Source organism: Elaeis guineensis, chromosome 9, assembly GCF_000442705.2.
Source record: "Elaeis guineensis isolate ETL-2024a chromosome 9, EG11, whole genome shotgun sequence".
Classification (NCBI taxonomy): Eukaryota; Viridiplantae; Streptophyta; class Magnoliopsida; order Arecales; family Arecaceae; genus Elaeis; species Elaeis guineensis.
Window position 1 is genome coordinate 49,590,095 of NC_026001.2, and position 13,396 is coordinate 49,603,490.

Genomic DNA, 13,396 nt, shown 5'->3' on the forward strand with positions numbered 1-13,396 from the left:
TTCTATATCCTAATTAATGTTATTACATCCCCAACTTGAATATTACTCATCCACGAGTAAAAGAAAAAGAAATATTTTACATTCGTGGGACAAGTTGTAGGGTTTATAAAAATGTTTGGAGGTGCTACCTACTATTATTAATGTCATATACATGCTTACTTGGACTTAAAGAAAGTTATTTTAGACAATTTGTAAGCAAAGGATATCCCGTCAGAGAGTTAGTAAAATATGTCATGGAGATATAATATCATCCAGTAAAGCGGTTAAGTAAACAACTCATCATTTTTCAAAGATATCTCTTTTATCAACTCTCCATTTTTATCTCTAAATCATCTAACTCCGAGATATACTAAGGTATTGATCCCTCACTTTTCAACAAGCAGAGCCTATGAGGACCTCAGCGACCAAACTAAAGCAGAAGCATGCACCCCATGTCTTTGGCAGTTTTGACTTGATATACTCCCTTCGTCCGAACCAACTCTGACTCGAACTTGGGAGTAGGGGGACTTATATTGGGCGTGATTTTGTATTAGCCGAAGCTAGCCAAAGACATGGGCAAGTGGAAGATCCAAACAAGATCGGACCTTGCCAATCCCACCTTTTGGTCGAACAACCTTGAGTGGTATTATCAACCTTTTGTTCGACCATCGATCCTGACTTCGACCGTCGATCCTAGTTACCAATATCAGAAAGACATCTCTGCTAGCCATGCCATCGGTCAATCTAAGGTCTCTTTGCCGGACCAGACCTGATGTAAAAATTATGTACCTCTTTTTCAATTTGAACAACTACAGTGTGACAGTTGGCCACAGAGTAGATAAGAAAGAAGATAATGGATATATTTCATCCAATAAGTCAAAGCCAACCATTTGAGCCAGCATTCCCAACAAGGCAAGAGATAAGAAATATCTCTCTCAATAAAGTAGGAGACAATAAACGTATCTCGCCCAATAAGTCAAAAATAATCATCCGATTCTCCTTTTTTCTCATGGCTCTTCAGCTTCATCTATAAATAAAAACCCACAGGAGACCCTCAAGGTATGAAAAATCTCTCTCCTATTACGCTCACTCCTTTCCATCTATTCTTCAAAGATCTAACTTAAATGTCGAAGGGTCCCCACAGAGCCAACACCGATCGGAGACTTTTCTTGCAGGTCCTGCCACCGCCGTCCTACCGTCATCGACCTGCAATTGCCGCCAAGCTCCAACCAATCCAACCTCAAGATGGATTTCTACCGCAACAACTTACATGATTATTTAAGCATGAATAAGTCCATTTATTTTTCTAAAAAAGTCTATTGTAAGTAGATTGTAATGCTCCAACAAAAACCTAATACACATAAGAACTGGTGCTAAAGTTAGTAGCTAATATGTAATATTGATTGTTTTCATCTAAATTTTCATATTAAGGTTTAGTATAGTCACCCAAAAAAAGAAAAATTAGGATTAGCAGTTGAAGGTTATGAAAGAGCAACTATATTGTAAGTTTCTCCTAATTGTACGAGACATCGTCAACAACTTTCAATTCCATTATGATTTAATGCAAGATGTTATTCTTTAAAAGTTTTAGGATTTTTTATTCATTTACTGTTAGTTTTAAAATAATTTATTGAAATAATATTTCTTAAAAAGTATTTACTAAAATACTGTCCACAAGAAAATCGTCCTAGGGTAGGGTGACTTTAGGTGCCAACTGGACCACCTTCCATGCCCATGTGGAAGGGTGAGTCAGCCAAGAGAAAACTGCCTTTTGGAAGGACGACTATATGAGTTGCCTTTCCAAAGGATGACTCTTAAGGGACTTAGGCAAAAAAAAATGCTCTCTCCATGACTTAGGGAAAAAACACTCAGTCCCCCCTCCTCCCCGCATGATCTTTTTCTCTCGATCCCCCCTCCTGCCAGTGCAATCTCTCTCTCTCTCGATCCCCTCCTCCCCATGCAATCTCTCTCTCTCGACCCCCCTCCTCCCCATGCGATCTCTCCCTCTAAGTCCTCCTCTCCTCCCCGCGCGATCTCTCCCTCTCGGTCCCCCCTCCTCCCTGCATGATCTCTCCCTCTTAGACCCCCCTCCTCTCCATGCGATCTCTTCCTCTCGGTCCTCCCCTCCTCCCCATGTGATCTCTCCCTCTCAGTTCTCCCTCCTCCCAGCGCAATCTCTCCCTCTTGATCCCCCCTCCTCCCTGCATGATCCTCGCCACTCGATCCCCCTCCTCCTCGTGTGATCTCTCTCTCTCGGTCCCCCCTCCTCCACGTGCAATCTCTACCGCTCCCTCTCGATCCCCAGCACAGATGCCCCTGCCGCTCCTCTCATTTCCTAGCATAAATGCCCTCATCGCTCCTCTCGATCTCCGATGCCAACGCCCTTGCCTCAGTCCCCTGCAGTCATCCCCCTCCTCCTCTTTGGTGGCTCTCCCTCCTCTCGGTGTGAGAACCCTGGCCCCTCCCCGCTCGGTCCCCTGTCCCAGTGTGGGGAAATTCAATGCAGGGGTAAAATGATAATTTTAAAACTTTTCAAAATCATGATTTTATAGTAAAAATTATTAATTAATCTAACTAATTAACATGAATTTATCCTACACTAGGATCTAAATATGATATATAACATGCATTCATTTAAATTTGAAATTCAAATTCAAACAGTAAACACTTTACTGTAATGTGTTCAGAACACAATACCTTTGTGTGGTAGTAGATCGCTGTAATCTGATCATCATCAGGAGAGTCTGATCATCGCGATGCAGCCACACAGCATGTCTGACCTCTGTGGATCGTCCACATGAAGCTCTCGATCTGATCGACTCCTCACGAGTGCTAGCTCGTTGTAGAGCTCTTTTGACGGTCGATGCTGATCGAACTCCTTCATCGATGTCTGTCGATTCTTCATATGCTCCAGATCATCAACAGACATGCTCGAGAGGATGTTGAAGATCTATCTAAGATTTTGTGGGCTCACGACACTCGTAGCTCACTTTCTCACTTCCCGAATCTCAAGCTAAAACTCTAGGGAACTCACCAGAAACCTTGCACCCACTTTTTTTTTCTTTGTTTTTCTCTTGGAAGGATAAGGACTTTCTTCTCATGCACAAGACTTCTCACGTTCCAGAATTTTTCTCCAAAAATCTTCTTCTTCCACACCCCACTCTTCTCCTCCTTTTATAACAACATCAAATGTCTTATCCAAAAGAAAGGATAAAGATGAGTAATTGCACATTTGAATTCAAATCAAATTTTGAATTCAAATGGACACCAACTCATCCCTTATCCACTAAAGGGTGAGGCATGGCTTAAATTATGCATGGAGTGATTTCATGAGAAACTTTTTCTCATGTAATAAATGGGAGTAAAAAAAGGGATAAGGTGCAAAGATTGATTGCCCATTCAAATTCAAACTTTATTTTGAATTTGAATGGCCAACCAATCATTCTTATCCATTCATTTGGCACATTAAAGTGGGGTGTGGAGAGGGCTTGGCGTGAGAAAAAAATTCATGAGAAGTTCCTTCTCATGAATTCAAATGGGTGCAATGGAAGTGAGGTGGCGCATGAAGATTGGGTCAAGGAGGTTTAATTATTTAAACCAACCTAATTGAACCAAATAAGTTAGGTCCAATTAGACTAATTTAAATCCAACTTAATTAGGCTTAATTAGGCTCAATAAAATCCTAATCAAATCAAAAATTGACTAAGCCCAACCCCTGATCAAATCAGGGACCAAACCATCTCGACGATTAGGTCAACTCTTAACCTAATCGGATCAAACCCAACTAAATCCAATTCAATTGGACTTGATCCAAAAATAATTATTTAATTAAATTGAGTTAATTAGCAATCAAATTATTAATTAAATCTCTCATAAATATTGAGTCCAAATCCGATGGGCAATCGGGCATCAGAATTCATCGATATGTAACCCTGATCGAAAAGTCCCAACCAGTGGGACTCTTGACCCCGGTACCCATAATGTGTGAAACTCATGATCAGAGAATCCTGATTCTCGATCACTGAGTCCCAAACATGTAGGATTCTATATCAGCCATCAGATCAGATAGGAATCTCTAATGTGTGTGACCCCACAGGTTCGAACCTAAGTCGGTAGCATAGGAACAATTCCTGTACTAATCGAAGTGACCATCTAGCAATGGTACCCGATATCCGGATAGGTCGAAGAGTCACAATCGCAACACTCAGAACCTACATGAATATGGTTATTGTATAATTCATCCTTTTGACCCCAGTGTTTAGGATGACTCAGGGTTAAACTGTCAACCCTGACCAGATCATCCGAATCGTGCTCAACTCAAACAGTCCTGTGACTCCTCACAAGGACTACCCTGACCAAGATTTTGTTAAATTGAAATATGACTGTACACAGCTCCTAAACTGGAGTGGTCAATCCCATCTTGACACACGCACCGACAAGTCAAGTACTTGACTACACCCAGCAGCCTTCCGTCACTGAATTAAAAATTCAGGTAGTCCAGTGCCTAAGTGCAGTGAGTTGCTTGCAAGTCACCGTGGCGGTCTCAGATCGGAGGAATATTTATACCTATATTCCATCAGAGCAAATCTTGAGAGCAGAAATAGCTCCGAGTCAGTCACGTTCAGTGCAGATGTACCCTTACATCTCACCTGTATGCCATACCAGTGTCTCCACACTCATTGGTTAAGAGGACAACCAACCTATATGGCACACAATGACCTATACTTGATAAACGTTGTCATCCTTGATAACAACGTATCATTTGGTCGCGAACAGATTTAAGGACTAAACGACAAATTCTCCTTTGTCGAGTCTAAATAGTCCTAAGGACTTCACCACAACATAGGAGTTCATTAGAAGATGAAATATTTTATGATGAAAAATACCAAAATAATTTTTATTAATTCATAATTCATGTACATATACAAAAATGAGCACAATCGTCAACCTGTTGACGATTGACTTTGGGACACTATTTTCAACAATCTCCCACTTGGTCTAAAGCCAATCGGTGCATATCTAATACCCATCTTCGACTTGTAGTTGTCGAACTCCTTCACCCCAATGGCTTTAGTGAATGGGCCAGCCAGGTTCTCCTTCCCATCGATCTTCTGAAGATCGACGTCACCTCGATTCATAATTTCCCGAATAAGATAGTAGCGGTGCAGAATATGCTTCGTCCGCTGGTGTGCCTTTGGTTCCTTCGCCTGAGCAATGGCTCCAGAGCTGTCACAGTAGAGCAGAACTGGACCAACAAGGGAGGGTGCTACTCCAAGCTCGGTGATAAATTTTTTCAGCCACACCGCTCTTTTGGCAGTATCTGATGCAGCGACATACTCCACCTCGCAAACTGAATCAGCCACTATGTGCTGCTTGGAACTTTTCCAGTAGATAGCCCCACCATTAAGGGTAAAAATAAATTTCGATACACTTTTACTGTCATCGTGATCAAACTGAAAACTAGAGTCTGTAAACCCTATAAGCCTCAAGTCTAATTCACCATAAACAAGCCACTGGTCCTTAGTATTTCTTAAATACTTCAGGATGATTTTAACAACCTTCCAGTGATTCTCTCCTGGATCAGATTGGTATCTACTCACTACCCCTAGTGAGTATGCCACATCTGGTCATGTACATGTCATGGCGTACATGATAGATCTCACTGTCCAAGCATATGGAATCCTATCCATACGCTCTCTCTCTTGAGGTGTTGACGGACAATCCCTCTTTGAGAGAGAAATTCCATGGCCTATCGGTAGATAGCCTTTCTTGGAATTCTCCATGCTGAACCTCTTCAGCATAGTATCTATGTACGTGGACTGAGATAAACCAAGCAACCTTTTAGATCTATCCCTATAGATCCTCATCCCTAGGATGTAGGAAGCTTCTCCCAGATCCTTCATGGAGAACTGTAACGACAGCCAAATCTTTATTCCCTGTAATGCAGGGACATCATTCTCGATTAAGAGAATGTCATCCATATACAATACAAGAAATACTACTACTGGACCATTAGCCTACTTATAAATGTAGGGCTCTTCTCCGTTCTTAATGAAGCCATACGTCTTGATCGTCCTATCAAAATGTATGTTCCAACTCCGGAATGCCTGCTTAAGTCCATAAATGGACCTCTATAGTCTGCACACCTTAGACTCATCTGTGGATATGAATCCTTCAGGTTGTATCATATACACCTCTTCGTCCAGCTCTCCGTTTAGGAAAGCTGTCTTCACATCCATCTGTCAGATTTCATAATCCAGATGGGCAGCTATCACAAGCATAATCCGAATGGATTTGAGCATTGCCACAGGAGAAAATGTCTCGTCATAGTCTATACCATAATGTTAACGATATTCCTTGACAACCAGACGGGCTTTATAGATTTTCACCTTTCCGTCTGTGCCCCTCTTCCTCTTGAAGACCCACTTACACCCTATGGGTTTTACTCCTTCGGATGGGTCAACCAATGTCCACACATCGTTGATCTTCATGGACTCCCTTTCGAATTTCATGGCTTCTAGCCATTTTTCAGAGTCAGATCTCTGCATTGCATCCATGTAGGTGATCGGATCCTCATTATTTTCATCAAGCTCGATAGGATCATCATTCCGAATCAAGAAACCATAGTATCTATCCGGTTGACGTGGTACTCTACCAGATCGCCTTAAGGGTGCTTGAACAATGGGCTCCAAATCTAGTTCAGGTTCAGCAACTTGTGTCGATTTTTTTACCTGTCAAACTTCGTCAAGTTCGACCTTAGAGGCAACAGTCCCTTCACCAAGGAACTTCTTTTCCAAAAAGATTGCCTTAAGGCTGACAAACACTTTTTGCTCATCAGCTAGGCAGAAGTAATACCCTTTGGTCTCTTTTGGGTACCCTATAAAATTACACTTGTCAGACCTAGGTCCTAGCTTGTCCATAATTAAACGTTTAACATAAGCTGGATACCCCCAAACCCTAAGATGCGAGAGTACTGGCTTACGTCCTATCCATATCTCATATGGCATTTTGGTTACAAACTTACTCGGAACTCTATTTAGAAGGTAACAAGCCGATTCAAGCGCATATCCCCAAAGAAAGATCGACAGACCAGCAAACCCCGTCATGGATCAAACCATGTCCAACAAGGTCCGATTCCTCCTTTCAGATACACCATTATGCTGTAGTGTTCCAGGAGGTGCCACTGAGAGAGAATCCCATTCTCCCCAAGATATGTCAGAAAATCATTGAAAAGGTATTCACCTCCTCGATCAGATTGAAGAGTTTTAATAAACTTTTCAGTTTATTTTTCTACCTCATTTCGAAATAGTTTGAACATTTCAAACGACTCCGATTTATGCTTTATTAAATAGACATACCCATACCTTGATAGATCGTCTGTGAAGGTTATGAAGTAGAAATATCCACCTCTTGCACTTGAGCTCATGGATCCACATACATCAGAGTGTACCAGACCCAAGAGTTCACTGGCTCGCTCACCTTTTCCAGTAAAAGATGATTTGGTCATTTTACCAAGAAGACAGGACTCATAGGTTGGAAGTGATTCACAATCACCTACTTCAAGAATTCCTTCTTGAGCCAACCTGTTTATCCTGTTCTTATTGATATGACCTAGCCTACAGTGCCAAAGGTAGACTTCTGACACATTATCTATTCTAGGGCATTTATCAGAGGTTTGAACCACATTAACAGGTTGTGATAGAAAGTAAATTCCATTATTAAGTTGTCCAACAAACATTGTAACACCATTCAAAATAATATTGTAAATATTTTTTTTATTAAAAATTGATAACCGTTCATGACCAAAAGACCTACAGAAATAATATTTAATAAAAAGCTTGGACAATAGTGACATTCACTCAGAATTTTGTTTCGAGAATTGATTACAAGGTTCATGATTCCTAATGCTAGAACTGGAACTTTGCTTCCATCTCCAACGTTCAGGAATCTCTCGCCTTCATCAAATCTCCTACTGACTTGCAGACCCTGCATCGAATTGCAAATATGATAAGGGCTTTCGGTATCCAATACCCAAGCAGCAGTATCACAAATGGAAAAGTTACAAGGTGTTATCATATAAATACCTTGCTTCTTCTTCGGCCTGTTCGGGTCCAGAGAAGCAATGTATGGAGGACAGTTCCTCTTCCAGTGCCCCTGCTTCTTGCAAAAGAAGCACTCCACCAGGCTCTGGTCGGGCTTGTGCTTCTTGGTCTGACCCTGTGCGGACGTCCCAGCATGCAGCTGCACCTTCTTATTCTTCTTCTTCTTGTTCTTCTTCTTCCCTTTCTTAAAGGGTCGACGATCAGAAGAAGACCCTCCCACAACATTCACCGACTCCATATGGAGCTGGTGATCTTTCTCAAAGTTCTGCAGTAACCCCAACAAACCGTGGTAGTTCACTGCAAGCTTTGTCATCCAAAAATGAGTAAGGAAGGGGAGGAAGGACTTGGGCAATGAATTAAGAATCGCATCCTTACCGAGCTGCTCGTGCAGGGGAAAGCCCAATTTAGTTAGGCGCTCAATCATTTCGATCATGTACAGTACATGATCAGTCAACGAGGCTCCATCCCTCATCCGAGCATTGAAAATGGCACAACTAGTTTTGTGCCTTTCAACATCGTCAGGCGTGCCAAAGGAGTCGTTCAACATTTGAAGCATCTCTTGTGGCTAGGCGTTCTCGAACCTGTGGCTGAACTCATCATTCATTACCGCCAGCATAATGCACCGAACGGTGGTGCGGTCGTTGAGCCACTTCTGATAAGTGTCTCGGACCGTCCCTCTAACATTCGGGGCTGGCTCCTCAGGTGCCGGATCCATTACTACATAAAGGATCCGCTTATACTAAGGACGATTTTTAATTTTTGATACCAGCTATCGAAATTAGGTCCCATGAGCTTGTCATTATCTAATAATGACCGGAGGGACAGGATAGTGGCCATAGCTGCATAAAGAAAAACCAGATCTCTATTAGTACATAAATTATAAATACTAAAGACTTGGACTTTAGTCTAAAGTTTCTCCCAGTATTTCTACGAACTGGTAGCCTCAACCTTCAATTCGAGGAATTACTTTAATTTCTTAGTGGATACTAGAATCCACACAGACTACACACGAGCCCAACTTTGGTTGGTCAACCCATGTGCATCTATGGGTAGATTCATAACCAGTTGTTTCTCTAAACAACTTCTAGTCTAATCAGTAGGCTTTGGCCTCCACTGAAAAGATCTGGTTAGGTCCAACCATTAACATGATTTGATTTGGTGAATCGGACTAATAAATGATCAGGTCCGACTTTGACCGGCCAACCTGATCACCATCAAAAAGACTCAAACCAAATTATCATGTTATGAATGATAATTTCATTAGTCAATAAGCACCATGCCTTTGGGCCTCCAATGATTATTAAACTAATGGACTCATTATCACTCACTTAATGGGAGGCTATGACTTAGTTATCAATATAACTTAATTATTTTTAGGGACCTAATAATTTTTGAGAATTTTATTAAAGGATAGATGAGAAGAAAATATCCAGCCAATTTCAGTCCTCCCACTGACTTCACCAAGTCAGATTAAAAAGGATTTAATTAAAGCTGACATTAGGAGCACCTAAATCAGTCAAACTGATTAACCTAATGACATGGGTGAGCCCTAATCACCAAGTGATCTAATTAAAACCTAATTCACCAGGTTGGCCAGGTAAGTGAGATCAGTGGTGGGGATAAGCCATTAACTCGTCAAAGATCAAGTCACTGCGAGTAGCTCCTGCTAAAAAATCACTGGTCAAACTGCCAAACTTACCTTAGACACCAACCGGTTCATTAGTTTTAATTTGATCAACTTAGTAAATAGGGTTCCACCGCGTAGCCATGAATTAAGTCCATCTTAGTCTAGTTAAAGACATGGACCCATTCAACTACAACTATTGGAGTTGAGTCTAGAGTATCCTTGACCTAATCTAATTCAACTTTTGATTAGATTTGACCAATTACTCTAATTTTATCAATTTCTTTAAGCTAACCTTAGGTCTAACCCAATTATGGACCTAATCCATCTAACCCATTGACCCACAAGTTTATGCAATTGTCTTAGGTCTTAATTTACAATTCTAGACCTACTAGACAACACTTAATTATTTTAATTAAGTATTTGGGCTGATGGGTCAGAGTTTGGTATTTCAAAAATAATTTTCAAATTTGAAAGGTTTTATTTTCTGTTCACCAAATATGTTGACTCATTTCACAAATAGATCAGCACATTTCATAAATAGCAATCCTATTGCTAATTACATTACAGAAAATAACTCAATCAAAATAAATCATGAATATTCCTTTAGATCTAATCTAATACATTCATGATAAATTTTATAATTATACCTTTACAATTAATTTCTTTTGCTACTTCATCTGTATGGGATATAATTACAGCGGCACCCCTACCGTCATAGGAGACTCCTTCGAATGGGAGGAGAGGGCCTTTAAATCCTGCTTTTCTCCTATAATCGGACGGACATGGCAACCAACCCAATTCGATTACTTGCTACTTGGATCAAGTATATCTAAATATACCAATTTCAAAATTTAAATTTCAAATTTCAAATTTCAAATTTTAAATTTTGAATTTCAAATTTCAAATAAATTTCAAATTTTAAATTTTAAATTTCAAATTTTTAAATTTTAAATTTTGAATTTTAAATTTTAAATTTTGAATTTTAAATTTTAAATTTCAACCAAATTTCAAATTTTAAATTTTGAATTTTAAATTTTTGAATTTTGAATTTCAAATTTCAAATTTTTGAATTTTGAATTTCGAACAACTTTCAAAATTCAAATTTCAAATTTAGAATTTCAAATTTCAAATTTAAACTTTTAGATTACAACTTAATCTACGTATGTAAATATATATATCATATCTAAGAACCCGCTCTGATACCATATGTGGGGAAATTCAGTGCAGGGGTAAAATGGTAATTTTAAAATTTTTTCAAAATTATGATTTTACAGTAAAAATTATTAATTAATCTAATTAATTAACATAAATTTACCTTACACTAGGATCTAAATATGATATATAACATGCATTCATTTAAATTTAAAATTCAAATTCGAACAGTAAACACTTTACTGTAATGTGTTCAGAACACAATACCTTTGTGCGGATAGTAGATCGTCGCAATTTGATCACCATTGAAAGAGTCTGATCATCGTGATATAGCCACACAGTGTGTCTGACCTCTGTGGATCATCCACACGAAGCTCTCGATCTGATCGACTCCTCACGAGTGCTAGCTCGTTGTAGAGCTCTTTTAACGACCGATGCTGATCGAACTCCTTCGATCGATGTCTGTCGATTCTTCGAATGCTCCGGATCATCAACAGATATGCTTAAGAGGATGTTGAAGATCTTTCTGAGATTTTATGAGCTCACGATACTCGTAGCTCACTTTCTCACTTCCCGAACCCCAGGCTAAAACTCTAGGAAACTCACCGGAAACCTTGCACCCACTTTTCTTTTTTTTTCTTTCTTTTTCTCTTGAAAAGATATGGACTTTCTTCTCACGCACAAGACTTCTCACATCCTAAAATTTTTCTTTAAAAATCTTTTTCTTCCATGCCCCACTCTTCTCCTCCTTATATAACAACGTCAAACATCTTATCCAAAAGAAAGGATAAAGATGAGTAATTACACATTTGAATTCAAATCAAATTTTGAATTCAAATGGACATCAACTCATCCCTTATCCACTAAAGACGTGAGGTGTGGCTTAAATTGTGCATGGAGTGATTTCATGAGAAATCTTTTCTCATGTAATAAATGGGGCGTAAAAAAAGGGATAAGGTGCAAAGATTGATTGCCCATTCAAATTCAAACTTTATTTTGAATTTGAATGGCCAACCAATCATCCTTATCCATTCATTTGGCACATTAAAGTGGGGCATGGAGAGGGCTTGGCATGAGAAAAAAATTCATGAGAAGTTCCTTCTCATGAATTCAAATGGGTGCAATGGAAGTGAGGTGGCGCATGGAGATTGGGTCAAGGTGGTTTAATTATTTAAACCAACCTAATTGAACCAAATAAGTTAGGTCCAATTAGACTAATTTAAATCCAACTTAATTAGGCTTAATTAGGCTCAATAAAATTCTAATCAAATCAGAAATTGACTAAATCCAATCCCTGATCAAATCAGAGACCAAACCATCTCGACGATTAGGTCAACTCTTAACCTAATCGGGTCAAACCCAACTGAATCCAATTCAATTGGACTTGATCCAAAAATAATTACTCAATCAAACTGAGTTAATTAGTGATCAAATCACTAATTAAACCTCTCATAAATACTGAGTCCAAATTCGATGGGCAATCGGGCATCAGAATTCATCGATATGTAACCCTGATAGAAAAGTCCCAACCAGTGGGACTCTTGACTCCGGTACCCATAATGTGTAGAACTCGTGATCAGAGAATCCTAATTCTCGATCACTGAGTTCAAACATGTAGGATTCTACATCAGCCATCAGATCAGATAGGAACCTCTAATGTGTGTGACCCCGCAGGTTCGAACCTAAGCCGGTAGCATAGGAACCAATTCCTGTACTAATCGAAGTGACCATCTAGCAATGGTATCCGACGTTCGGATAGGTCGAAGAGTCGCAATCGCAACACTCAAAACCTACATGAATATGATTATTGTATAATTCATCCTTTTGACCTCTGTGTTTAGGATGACTCAGGGTTAAACTGTCAACCCTGATCAGATCATCCGAATCATGCTCAACTCAAACAGTCCTGTAACTCCTCACAAGGACTACCCTGGCCAAAGTTTTACTAAATTGAAATACGACTGTACACAGCTCCTAAACTGGAGTGGTCAATCCCATCTTGACACACGCACCGACAAGTCAAGTACTTGACTACACCCAGCAGCCTTCCGTCACTGAATTAAAAATTCAGGTAGTCAGTGCCTAAGGCAGTGAGTTACTTGCAAGTCACCATCGCGGTCTCAGATCGGAGGGATATTTATACCCATATTCCATCGGAGTAAATCTTGATAGCAGATATAGCTCTGGAGTCGGTCACGTTCAGTGCAGATGTACCCTTACATCTCACCTGTATGCCATACCAGTGTCTCCACACTCATTGATTAAGAGGACAACCAACCTATATGGCACACAACGACCTATGCTTGATAAACGTTGTCATCCTTGGTAACAACGTATCATTTGGTCGCGAATAGATTTAAGCACTAAACGATAAATCCTCCTTTGTCGAGTCTAAATAGTCCTAAGGACTTCACCACAATATAGGAGTTCATTAGAAGATGAAATATTTTATGATGAAAAATGCCAAAATAATTTTTATTAATTCATAATTCATGTACATAAACAAAAATGAGCACAACCGTCAACATTTGATGAA